Genomic DNA, 12,582 nt, shown 5'->3' with positions numbered 1-12,582 from the left:
GGTCCATACAACAGGGCTGCCTGCTAGGCCCTTTCCTGTGCATTAGTTAAGTGATGGACATCACAGATGAAACACACATACTTTGTCCAAACAGCTGCCTGAAGGACTACAGAATGTGAGCAATCATTGAGTCCAGCTATGAAACACTGCTGCCACAGGCATGACAACACCTGCACTGACAAGACACATGGGAGGATTTGTTAATTCAGGTAACAAACGTACCACCCAAGTATAATGTGGATATCATACCCTGCAATCAGACCAGTAGGTATGTGACCCAGGTCTACTTTCAAATCAGGAAAGCTTACATTACCAAAGAATGGAATACCGAGACCATAACCACAAAACTAAAATATACCGAAGATACATAATACCGAGTCCCAGAATCTAAAATCACATTGCAAACATAAACCTCCCACCCTACACCACAAAACACAAACCAACAAATATAAAATAAAGCACTACCAACTTCTCTGTATTTAAGCAGGGGGGGGGCAAGCCCCCGCTGCATCCCCCACACCACCTGCAAATTTAATATATCAGCTCCAAGATTGCACTACAGTGCATCCCCACTGTACAGCGATCTCCATAACAGATGTCCAAACACTTTCTAACACACGTACCTCTCCTTTCCCTAAACACCTACATCCTACCAACACAAACACATCTACTCTGACTTACTTATCCCGACACTGCAAACAACACTCACATAATTTACTTACAAACACTCGAATCCTACCATCAGCAATAAAATCTTCCTTACCCTTTGTGTCCCATCTTTTACAAAACAAGCTCACAAATTCCCTTCTCTAATAAATGTAATGTCTGCCAAGTATCTTAACTAAAATGTAACACTTCTTAAAGAGCTAAAAAGACTGGTAAAAGTAGAAAGCACACTGGTGATGCCCAGATAAAATCACCAAAACCTTTATTGAGAATACATAGTAAAAATCTTCACTGACTAAGCGCTTTCACCCTGATAAGGCATCTTTAGAGTCAGTCTACATGTTTAATCACAGTCTTTAAATACACCTTGTAATTGTCAATGTAATCAAACGTGATTGAATACAATAAATCCATCATCTCAAACCTTTAAACGTTAACCATTCGGTTGTCTATTAAACTGCTTTTTATAACCTTCAAAACTCAACCCTTCCTCACACAATACACAGTAATATAGCAGAACACAAGGTAATGTTACGAGTGCTAATATACCTTACAAAAGCTCAACAGTATTTATAAAAAATGACAGTAAATAAAATTGAATGTTAAAAAATCAATAGATATAACCCCTATATATAATACCCAAAAGAGAAAGGGGGGAAAAAACGTTATTCATTTGTATTAAATAAAAGCTGTCTTGTATTTTAAAATACAGGCTAGAGATAGGGTGTCATTGATGCCCGGGGCACTACTGGCATCTAATCCTATCTGCCATAGGCATTCCCTAACCTCTAGAATAGTTTTGTAATCTTCCCCAACTCTTTAGTGTAAAGCCTATCTATAACAAAAAATAAAAATTTCTTAAAATTAGAACAATTTGTAGTATGGTTGTATAGTGAATTGGTAGATTTTTAATTTTTGATATCTCTGTAATGTTCTAGGATTCTTTGTCTCAACTTTCTAGTAGTCATGCCTATATAAAATGCTGGATAGGATAAACAAGTAGCCTCGTAAATTACCATATTGGTGTTACAATTACAATAACCCAGGCTCCTCGGTGTCCTCTTAAAGTTTCCCACTGAGACGTAGGGTCCATCGTTAATGTATTTACATGCTTTACAATTGCCACATTTAGCCATCTTAGCAGGTCTTTGACCAAAGGTCACAGGTGTTCTCTCTAAACGCTCCTTAATATTTAAACCTTTACTGTTTATAAAAAGAGGAGCTTTACCTGGTGTGTCATATAGGTCTGCAGGGACTATATTTTCCCATGTCCTTTGAATAATATTTTTGACTTCCGTAGCTAGAAAATTATGCTGTAAGACCATTCCAGTTGGAATGTTCTTGTTTTTTTTTGTTTAATGGTCTTTATTTTATTGTTCTCTAATGTCCTTTGTGTATCAACCAAAATGGGAATAAAATCTGTAGCCCTTCTTCTGGTGACATCATGTTGAAGCATAGTAAGCATGTCCAGGTGATAACCCCTTTGGACAAACAAATCCCTCAAAACCTCCAATTCATCTATGAATTTGCTGTCCTCACTGACATTGTGAGACAACCTAATCATCTGGCCTTTGGCCATGTTCTTCTTGACATAGTGGGGATGACAACTGTCGTAATGTAAAAATGAATTACTGTAGGTTTTCATCCTGTATAAATTGGTTTCTCTCTCCATCTTTAATATATAGTCGTAAATCTAAGTAATCAATAGTCTTACTATCAACATTGTGTGTAAATTTCAAAAATGAAGTAGTATTGTTCAAGTATTTTATAAATTCCTCCAGTTCATCCCGAGTACCTTTCCAGAGGAACAGGATGTCATCCAAGAATCTCAGATAAATAATCATCCTTGATCTATGTTCAGATGTCAACACAAACTGTTCCTCCCATTCTGCTAAAACTAAATTGGCATATATGGGCGCACATTTAGCGCCCATAGCTACCCCAGTGGATTGTCTGTAGAATTCGTCTTCAAACCCAGTATAGTTGTTCTCCAATACAATTCGCATCACGTCCACCAATAGGCCTCTCTTTACCTGATGTATGTCACTATGTTTATCCAAACTCCTACCAAACCAATCTAATCCAACATCATGTGGCATCACTGAAAATAAGTTTATAATATCCACAGTTACAAACAGAAATTCCCCTGGATGTGTGTCAGTCAAAGTCCTGAGGCAGTCCAGACAATGCCAAGAGTCTTTTAGTATATGTGGCAAATTGTCCAGAATCTTCTTAGTTGTGAGATGTATAAATGATGCTAATGGTTCCGTTTTAGAACCCCTGGCCGCAACAATTGGTCTAAATGGTGGATTAACTGTGTTTTTTATGAATTTTGGGTATTCCAAATAAACTAGGCATAACCGGATGTTCCACTTGTAAATATTTATATTCATCTGCATCACTAATTCTTTCACAAAGCATCTCGTAGAGTTGCCAATCAATCTTTTTGTAAGCCTTCTGAACATCAAATTTAGAGGCTAATTTGTATGTGTTGGAATCACGAATAATTCTCTTAATATACCAAGAGTAGTCAGCATTCGTCATGATGACTACCCCCCCCCCCCATTTGTCTGGTTTCATAACCCTGTAATCAATACTAGACGAAAGTTCTTTTAAGCAAAATGCTTCAGCAGATGTTAAATTTCTATTATCCTAAACTGGCCTTTGTCAATCAATCTCCTAATCTGAGTAATGCATAGCCGTTCAAAAACTAAAATCACAGGGTTATATGGAGGTATAAACACACTGCTTCTTTTAAGTGTACATGTTTGCATCTCTCTGTCTATTTGTTGTTTGTTGCTAAAAAACAACTTTAAGTTCAATTTCCTGGTATACAACTTCAAATTGATAAGCAATTTACTGATGTCATATTTAAAATTAGGGACAAAGGAAAAACCATTCTTTAATAAACTGAAATGACTGTCAGATATCTCTAAATCAGAGTAGTTATAAACATGGAAGGATTTGTCCCCAATTATTGAGGTACCCCCACTGGTGTTATTCTCCAAAAATGGGGTCAAGATGGTATCAAAGGAATTAAGGGAGGTGTCAACTGGTATGTCGGTGTCAACTGGTATGTCGGTGTTAATAGTTAAGCCATCCATAGTTAAGTGAGTAGGGAAATGAATCTCTATCTCTGTTGTTGAAATTGTTCCTCCTCTGTCCCCCACCTCTCCAGTTGTTTCCTGAATGGAAACCTTGTCTCTGAGGTGTCCTCTGGTCCAACTGTTCTAATGAATGGCCCCGATTTCTTAACCTGTCCGAACATCTCAGTGGGGGTTGATTCTCTAAAAAAACTTCCTCTTCCTCTATATCTGTATGCATCCCTTCAATAACCCCCACATCAGTCTGAGTTGTGTCCCTCCTTATGTCCATTTCCAGGAGGTTTTCCTTTTTGGTATTAGGCAAAGGATAAGCTCTTTTTTCTTTGTACTCATTAGTGTCCCTAAGAATCTTTTTCTGTTTTCTTTCCATACTAATTTTAACAAATTTGTCAAGGTCAGTTGTAATTCTATCTAATCTGCTTCTATTGCTTTCAAAAAGTAAATTGTTTGTGATACTTTGTTTGAGAATAAGTAATTCACTCTTTAAACTGTTAAGACTAATTGTGTTGTCCTTAATAATAATTCTCATCAAATCCATTCCCGTTCTATCAAATAATTCCAGCATATTATTATATGCCTCCGAGTCAGCCTCAATCCCCATAGGTATTTTAAATACTCTCAAGCCTCTAGGTACTTGGTTTAATTCAATGGACCGTTCTAAAAAGACATTGTCCATCTGGAGTGATTTGTATTTCCTAACTAACTTTTCAAATTTGGATAACTGGGAATTGAGTGTCCCAAAATCAATGTTCTGAGACCTAGATGTTTCTCCTAATACAGGGGGTACTAAAAAATTCTCTATATCAAAGGTTGACCATCCTGGTAAACTATTACCATCAACCCCTCTCATAGTGTTGGTGTTCAAATTATTATTGTCCAACCTTGAGTTGTTACTCCTTTCTACTCTTGGCATATTCACATTCAACTGTCTCTCTGTAGAAGTCCCTGGTGGTGTGTGCATGGTAAAAAATTCAACCTGCGTGTCTGTTAAACTATCGTTATCTTTACTTTTATTGGCATGTAATAATGTAATGATTTGTCTAGAAAGTTCCAAATACTGAACCATAAGTTGTTCCATTGTAACCGATGAAAAAAATGTGTAAAAAAATGTATATATAAAAACATATGATAATGTATGTATAAAAAAAAAAAAAAAAAAAATATATATATATATATATATATATATATATATATATATATATATATATATAAACTTTGAATTGAAAAGCAATCCCTGGGCTCAAAACCAAGTATCAAAGTGCAAAAAACACTGTACAGGTTGCCCTAAAAAATAATGTTCACCTCAACAGTTTTGTTAACAAACTCTACCCTACAATTCGTGAATAGCATATAGTAATATTAAAAACTATTAATGTATAAAAATAAAACACAATACTCTAAAATAAAAACCAAAATAAAAATAACAACAGTATTAACTCAATTTTTTAACAAAAAATATGTGTATATGTGTTTTTCAACATATGTCAAAAAAACTTTGACCAACAGGAAGTAATATAATACCCCTTGTAATAGCGGACTTGTAACAATACAAATCCAATCAAGCCAATGTACTAATTTCACAAAGCTGAAGGTCTATTCAGTTCTAACACATTGTTCACAAAGGCAATAATATTCCAAAACTGGCTATAAACTTACAAACACTAAATAGAATGTCACCTCTAATAATATAATAAAGATACAATAATATCCACTGTAATACAAGGCGTTCAAAGAACAGAACATGTGTAGCTCCAAGTACTATCACAAAAACAAAAGTCTGTTAATGCAGCTGTGCCATGCTTTCTCGGTAAAAAAGGGGCCCATCTGTTTCAATAAGTCATAAATGATAATGTTCCCTTACAGTGGGTGATGACACTAAAAACAACTGCACAAGACGTATTCAGACCTGTTTATAAAGGGAACATACAAACTTGTTGTCTTGCACCATGGATTTCCACCTGAAGAAATCCAGTGATTCCTACGCTGCACTGTTTCCTTGAACCAGGTCCCAAAGTAAGTGCTTGATCGTTCTTGGTCAAAAAATAAAAAGTAATGAAACAAAGTCACAGCTGTTCAGTTAATAAGGCCAATAGAAACCACAAAATTAAGGCTAGAAAATTGAAGTTAAAGTTACCTCTAGCTTTGTAACACTGAGGAGGCAATTGTAAAAACCTCTCTTCAGCCGTTAACCTATGGCTCGAAATCTTTCACATGCTGCTGCTCTTCTATCAAGGAAGTCGACCCTTCCTCTAGTGCTATAGTGCCGAAAAGACAAAAGCAAAAAATCTCTCCCCAGCCTTCAACCATCAGGACAGAGTCTGTCTCACGCTCATGCTCTTCTGTCAGGAAGGTCGTCACTTCCTGTAAACGCGAGTAATTCGTAATGAAGATCAAAAAAATACTACATGGTTGAAGTGATAATACATGGTTAAAGTCCAAAGAAATAATACGTGGTTAAAGTCCAAAGAAATAATATGTGGTTAAGGTCCAAGATAACTGTTATAACAGTAAAAAATGTGCCATTCCAATGGAAAGTAGAGCTGTTCAGCCAAGGAGTCGCCAGTTAACCTTGGTAGCTGTTCAGCTCAAACCAAGGACAAATGTTACCCTCCGAAGCATTTCATAAGCTGGTTGTCCACCCAAAAAATTAGGAAATGAAAATACACTCGACTTGTGCCTCTCAAAATACTATTTTGTCAGGAAAAAAAGTTGAAACAGGATGTCCTCGCTCACCACAATCAATTCTGTTTAGTAGGCAGTGAATAATACCAAATGTCCATAAGTAAAATTCTCCACAGCAGTTGATAAGCACTAAACTGGACCGTAATAGTGCTGTAAGGTTTTAAACAGAATGGTAATCATCTTGGGCTACACCATGTGCCAGTTCACATAACTTTTGGTTATAAAAAACAGTTTAACAGACAACCGAATGGTTAACGTTTAAAGGTTTGAGATGATGGATTTATTGTATTCAATCATGTTTGATTACACTGACAATTACAAGGTGTATTTAAAGACTGATTAAACATGTACACTGACTCTGAAGATGCCGTGTCAGGGTGAAAGTGCTTAGTCAGTGACGTTTTTTACTATGTATTCTCAATAAAGGTTTTGGTGATTTTATCTGGGCATTACCAGTGTGCTTTCTACTTTTACTTCTTAAAGAGAAACCACACTACTTAAGCACAACACAATACCTACCTTCACAGATTCAGTATTCTTAGACTGAATATTCTGAAGTTTCAGGACTTTCAGAAGTTGGTCTTCTGGTCTTGGTGTTCCAGTCTTCAGTAATGTAAACGTTCGTGATTTGAAAGTAGACCCATGTGACCTATGTGCTGGGGTAGATGGTAAGCGGTACATCCATCAGCATGTGTTCACAGTGCTGACTACACTCTTGAATGTTATACAAGTACTGAGTATGTGAAGGACATCCATATCAGAGGCCATAATACCTTTATGGTTCCCAGCCTTCATCACACCAATAACTGTATGCGATGTAGCCTTATTCATGTACTTCCCAACACAGTGATGTGTAACAGAGTTTATCACATTTGTCACAGTGAGCTGTCACACAGCTTATTGGCCATACCTAGGTATTTCTTCTGAGGAATATACATGACTGTCTGATGGTGCGGAACACCAATCAAGTCATTAGACCAGATGCATGTGTGATTCCTGTTCTGCTTATGCACACACTACATACATAGGTGCTTGACATTATTGGCATGTATATCATTCATGACAGTGTGGATTGTGCCATATTTATATGCCATGCACACAAGGCAACTAGTCTCTATTGCCCATAATGTTGCATACAGATATAGCAGTGTCCCTCTTAACACTTTCAGCAGATGTTACAGTGCCAGAACAGTGTGCATGGTTACCCTCATATAGTGTGAATGTATCATAATAGCTGTTCAAGTGTATGTGTGTAGACTCATCTGTTCATGTGTGTGTGCAGACTCATCTGTTATCACTGTAAATCACATTTGTTATATCAGAGGCATGTGATTACTGGTGGTATTATTCTGATACTGCCCATGATTGTGGTTGGGTCTTGTAATGTTTTCCATGAGCCATTACCTGTGCCCACCTTGCTGGAGACCTCTGCTGAGAGTGCACTCATATTCAGGCATTTCAGTTTGCACAGCTTCGCAATATGCACCCTACACCAATTGTATGTCAAATCCCTGATGAATGTCCTCTGCACTATTCATGCAAGGATGCTTATCTGATACAGACATCTTCCCCACTGTTATGCCACCTTGTGTGACAGTCACATAAAACACATTTTTCACTGTACAGTCCCTACTGTGCCATATAAATATGTGACTGGTTCTGCTGTTACAACCATCTTCCACTGACATGCCCTCCTCTGCTGTACATTAAGTAGTTTTACGTGTCCTCTTTCCCCTGTGTTCTTTCTTACAATTCATGTGTGTTTGTCCATATTCAATACACACACTTACATGGCAGTCCATGTCCCATTACAGATCATTTACATAGCTTCAGTATACAATGTCAGGAACTGGATATCACACTACTCTGCACGGTAGGTACACTGTCCTGTACTATGTTTGGAGCATATATTTCGCATTCATACCTCTAAACTGTCCAGATATTCCCAGGATGTCCAGATGTTTTCCTTATCAAATTTGAGGGCTTTCTGCTATATCACTGGGATGATTTCAGGACTTATGCGATTCAATATTACATACATTTGAGGTCATACCGCTCAACTTTCTGGATTTGTTTAGAATGTCCACTTTTGATTTCAAATTTCTGATCTTTTCCTCATAACATATTGGTTTTCTGGCAAATCATTGGAATGTCACTGCAGATTGAAGTCAGAAAGTGATGACAGACATTTGATTTTCAAACTTCATGCTCTTCAGATACTGTAGTTCATGGTACTGTACAACCTATTATTCCTTCAACTTTCTAAGTTTGGAAGAGCAATATTAAAAATCTGTCCCTAATTTTGGGCCTTTGTCCCCTCATTATTTATGGTTTTGTCCAGATTTCTTGCTCTAAGAGGTTGAGAGAGTTTTATTCTAACACATTTCTATGCAACATCTATGTCAAATATGTCCCTATTTCCTAGTTATTTGTCCCCTCATTATGTTGGCATCTGCACAGCTGTGTTGCACAAACACATTGACAGCTATCTGTGAAGTTCTGGTAATCACTGTGGCATTCCACGCAAATGCGTGGACCACAGCCACTCTACTTTACACAGAAATCATATCCTTGTTTGCTTACATGGTTTCCTGGCCAGCAACACTGTTGTCAGCCATGAAACCTAGCTTAAATGAACCATGCATAATTAACATGTATTGCAAGATACTGCTTGCTGTGCACCACAATGCAAACATGTAAACTCTGTGTAGGCTTCACACATCCCTACACAGAGTTTATTGAATCCCAGGAAAACTCTTTCTTTCAGAAAACAGACATCTACATTTGAAAGCTCACATTTCGGATAATATTATTATTCTTCATCAAATAGAAATACATTGGCTACCTCTAAAACACTGAGTGCAAATGAAGTCAGAGACTGACAGACATTTATGAAGAACGGTTTGTATTCCTAAATAGACAGTTTAAATTCTTTACTCAAAAAAGCACAGCTTTCAAATGTTTAAATATGATGCAACCACTTTACACAAACAGGAATTATTGCTTATAATAAGTAAGGAGATTCTTTTTTAGCTATAGAGGTTAGCACTCTGACTTTGCCAAGACACTCATCTTGATTGGATACATGGAATCAGGATGGTCCTCTACTAGGTCTAGATTAATAATTATAATTATAATTAATATATTTAAATCAACACATTATATAACAATATTTAATTAATATATAATTAATATAATTATAATTAATATGTAATAATTATTAGGTTAGACTAGTACATATGACAATAAAGTTAAATTGAATTGATTTCAACTGAATTAAGAAATTATTCTTTCAGGAGAGCAGACAAAAAAATCACAACTGCCAAGAGAATCAAACAAAAACCCTTCATGGCAACAGGAGAGGTCAAGTATCCAATAGGGGAAGGCAGACTATATAGAAATGAAGGTCATGACAAGGCAGAGTAATTGCAGACTTTCTGAACTGCTATGAGTCCAAAAATCTTTAGTATGTAAAACATTTCCTATTTCTAATATAACAATCAGAACTTGCACGCAGTACAAATTTGTGTTTTTAGAAAATCATTTTATTTCTTCCTTCTGGTTGAGCTAATCTGGTAAAAAATTGAGGTGAAATTATGCAAGGGTAAATTGAATTTAAACTACATTTTGATGGGAAAATAACGAAAAACATTCCAGGTTTTTTATTACATAAGAAAAGGTTGCTTAAGTCCCCTTTAAAGAACATGTTCATTAAAATTGATACTTTTATTCCACTTATCAGAACACTATTTCATATTTTTATTATTAGGTAATTCCGCGGTGGTACAGCGGTAGCGTTGTTACCCCACAGCAAGAGGTTCTCCTGTTCGATTCTCGGCTTGAGTGCCTTCTGTGTGGAGTCTGCATGTCCTCCCCGTGGTCGAGGGGCCTCCGAAAGACATGCGTGAATGGGCGTGCCTTTGCTGAAGGTTGGGCTGGCAACTCGGCACCATTAAAAAATTACTGCCAATCATTAGCGGACCGGAGTTCTGCTGTGGCGACCCCTAACTGGGAAAAGCTGAAAAGACAAACAACAAGGGTACCCAGTGAAAAAAAAAAAAGAAAAAAAAAACTCTTCAAACATTTAAATCAGAAAAAAAACATTAAGACAAACAAAGGTGAAAAAAGTGAGGGGTGGTGGCATGGAACAATCCATTTATCAGAAAGCTATTAATAATTTGCTGGTTGATGAGAAAGATTATTCAGTTGTTACAATACATTAGATCAATATACAAATACTTCAATTACATTAATGAAGGACCTTTTTGTCTCACTTAAATATGCGAGTATTATTAAATTTTGCAATTGTGATCAGCAGTATGGTTTCATGCCAGGAAAGAGCACTACAGATGCGATGTTTGCTCTGAGAGTGTTGATGGAGAAGTATAGAGAAGGTCAGAAGGAGTTGCATTGTGTCTTTGTGGATTTAGAGAAAGCACATGACTGGGTGCCTAGAGAGGAGTTGTGGTATTGTATGAGGAAGTCGGGAGTATCAGAGAAGTATGTAAGAGTGGTACAGGATATGTACGAGGGTAGTGTAACAGCGGTGAGCTCTGCCGTGGGAGTGACAGATGCATTTAAGGTGGAGGTGGGATTACATCAAGGATCAGCTCTGAGCCCTTTCTTATTTGCAATGGTGATGGTCAGGTTGACAGAAGAGATCAAACATGAGGCCCCGTGGACTATGATGTTTGCAGATGACACTGTGATCTGTAGTGAGAGTAGGGAACAGGTAGAGGAGACCCTGGAGAGATGGAGATATGCTCTAGAGAGAAGAGGAATGAAGGTCAGCAGGACTAAGACAGAATATATGTGTGTGAATGAGAGGGAGGATAGAGAAATGGTGAGGATGCAGGGAGTAGAGGTGGAGAAGGTGGATGAGTTTAAATACTTGGGATCAACAGTTTAGAGTAATGGTGAGTGTGGAAGAGAGATGAAGAAGAGAGTACAGGCAGGATGGAATGGGTGGAGAAGTGTGTCAGGAGTGATTTGTGACAGATGAGTACCAGTAAGAGTAAAAGGGTAAGTCTACGAGATGGCAGTTAGACCAGCTATGTTATATGGGTTGAAGACAATGGCACTGACAAAAAGGCAGGAGTCAGAGCTTGACGTGGCAGAGTTGATGATGATAAGATTTGCACTGGGTGTGACGAGGATGGATAGGATTAGGAATAAGTATATTAGATGATCAGCCCAGGTTGGAAGGTTTGGAGACAAAGCCAGAGAGACAAGATTACGTTGGTTTGGAGATGTGCTGAGGAGGGATGCAGAATATATTGGGAAAAAGATGCTAAGGATGAAGCTACCAGGTAACAGGAAAAGAGGAAGGCCTAAGATAAGGTTTATGGATGTGGTGAGAAAGGACATGCAGGTGGTTGGTGTGACAGAGCAAGATGCAGAGGACAGGAAAAAATGGAAAGAGATGATCCGCTGTGGCAACCCCTAACGGGAGCAGCCGAAAGAAGAAGATTAAATTTTGCAATTGCAATAACATGCATGTGGTTTACACTGCAGTTTGATCACTGTCTAAATTTTTCTCGCTAGGTAAAATGAACAGAAAATGGAGGATCCACAAGCAAGTTTATGTGATCAGAAATAAAGATACTGGAAATGCACTTAATATGCACACTACCCAATGTAGAAATTTTAGAAAGTTTTTACTCCTGGCAATTGACAATGTTGAGTTTAATTATAGGAGAGGAGACTAAGTCTATTTTTGAAAATAGGAAAATCCATTCTCAGTTGTAGTTAAATGATGGTTGTCATTCAAGTTAGATCAATTTTATAGCTCTAAATGATTTACGTTAGTGATGTCACATGATTATTTCTGACTATTTTGCTCTATGTGTTTATGGGTGGTGCAGTGGTGCAACAGTTAGCTTTGTTGCCTCACAGCAAGAGGTTCTCTGGTTCAGTTATTGGCTGGAGTGCATTCTGTGTGGAGTACGCATGACATCCCTGTGTTCATGTGGGTTTATTCCTGGTACTCTGGTTTCCTCCCACATTCCAAAGACATGTGCCTGGAGCATTTCTCCCTGGGAATCTGCTGAAAATGGGCTATGTCCCAGTCGGACATTGCTGGTTAACAAATGTTAAATAAAATAAAATAAATAAAAAAAAATAGTTCTGA

Source organism: Protopterus annectens, chromosome 14.part0, assembly GCF_019279795.1.
Source record: "Protopterus annectens isolate FY-2018-M chromosome 14.part0, PAN1.0, whole genome shotgun sequence".
Classification (NCBI taxonomy): Eukaryota; Metazoa; Chordata; order Ceratodontiformes; family Protopteridae; genus Protopterus; species Protopterus annectens.
The sequence above is the reverse complement of the archived record's forward strand: the minus strand, read 5'-3'. Positions refer to the sequence as shown.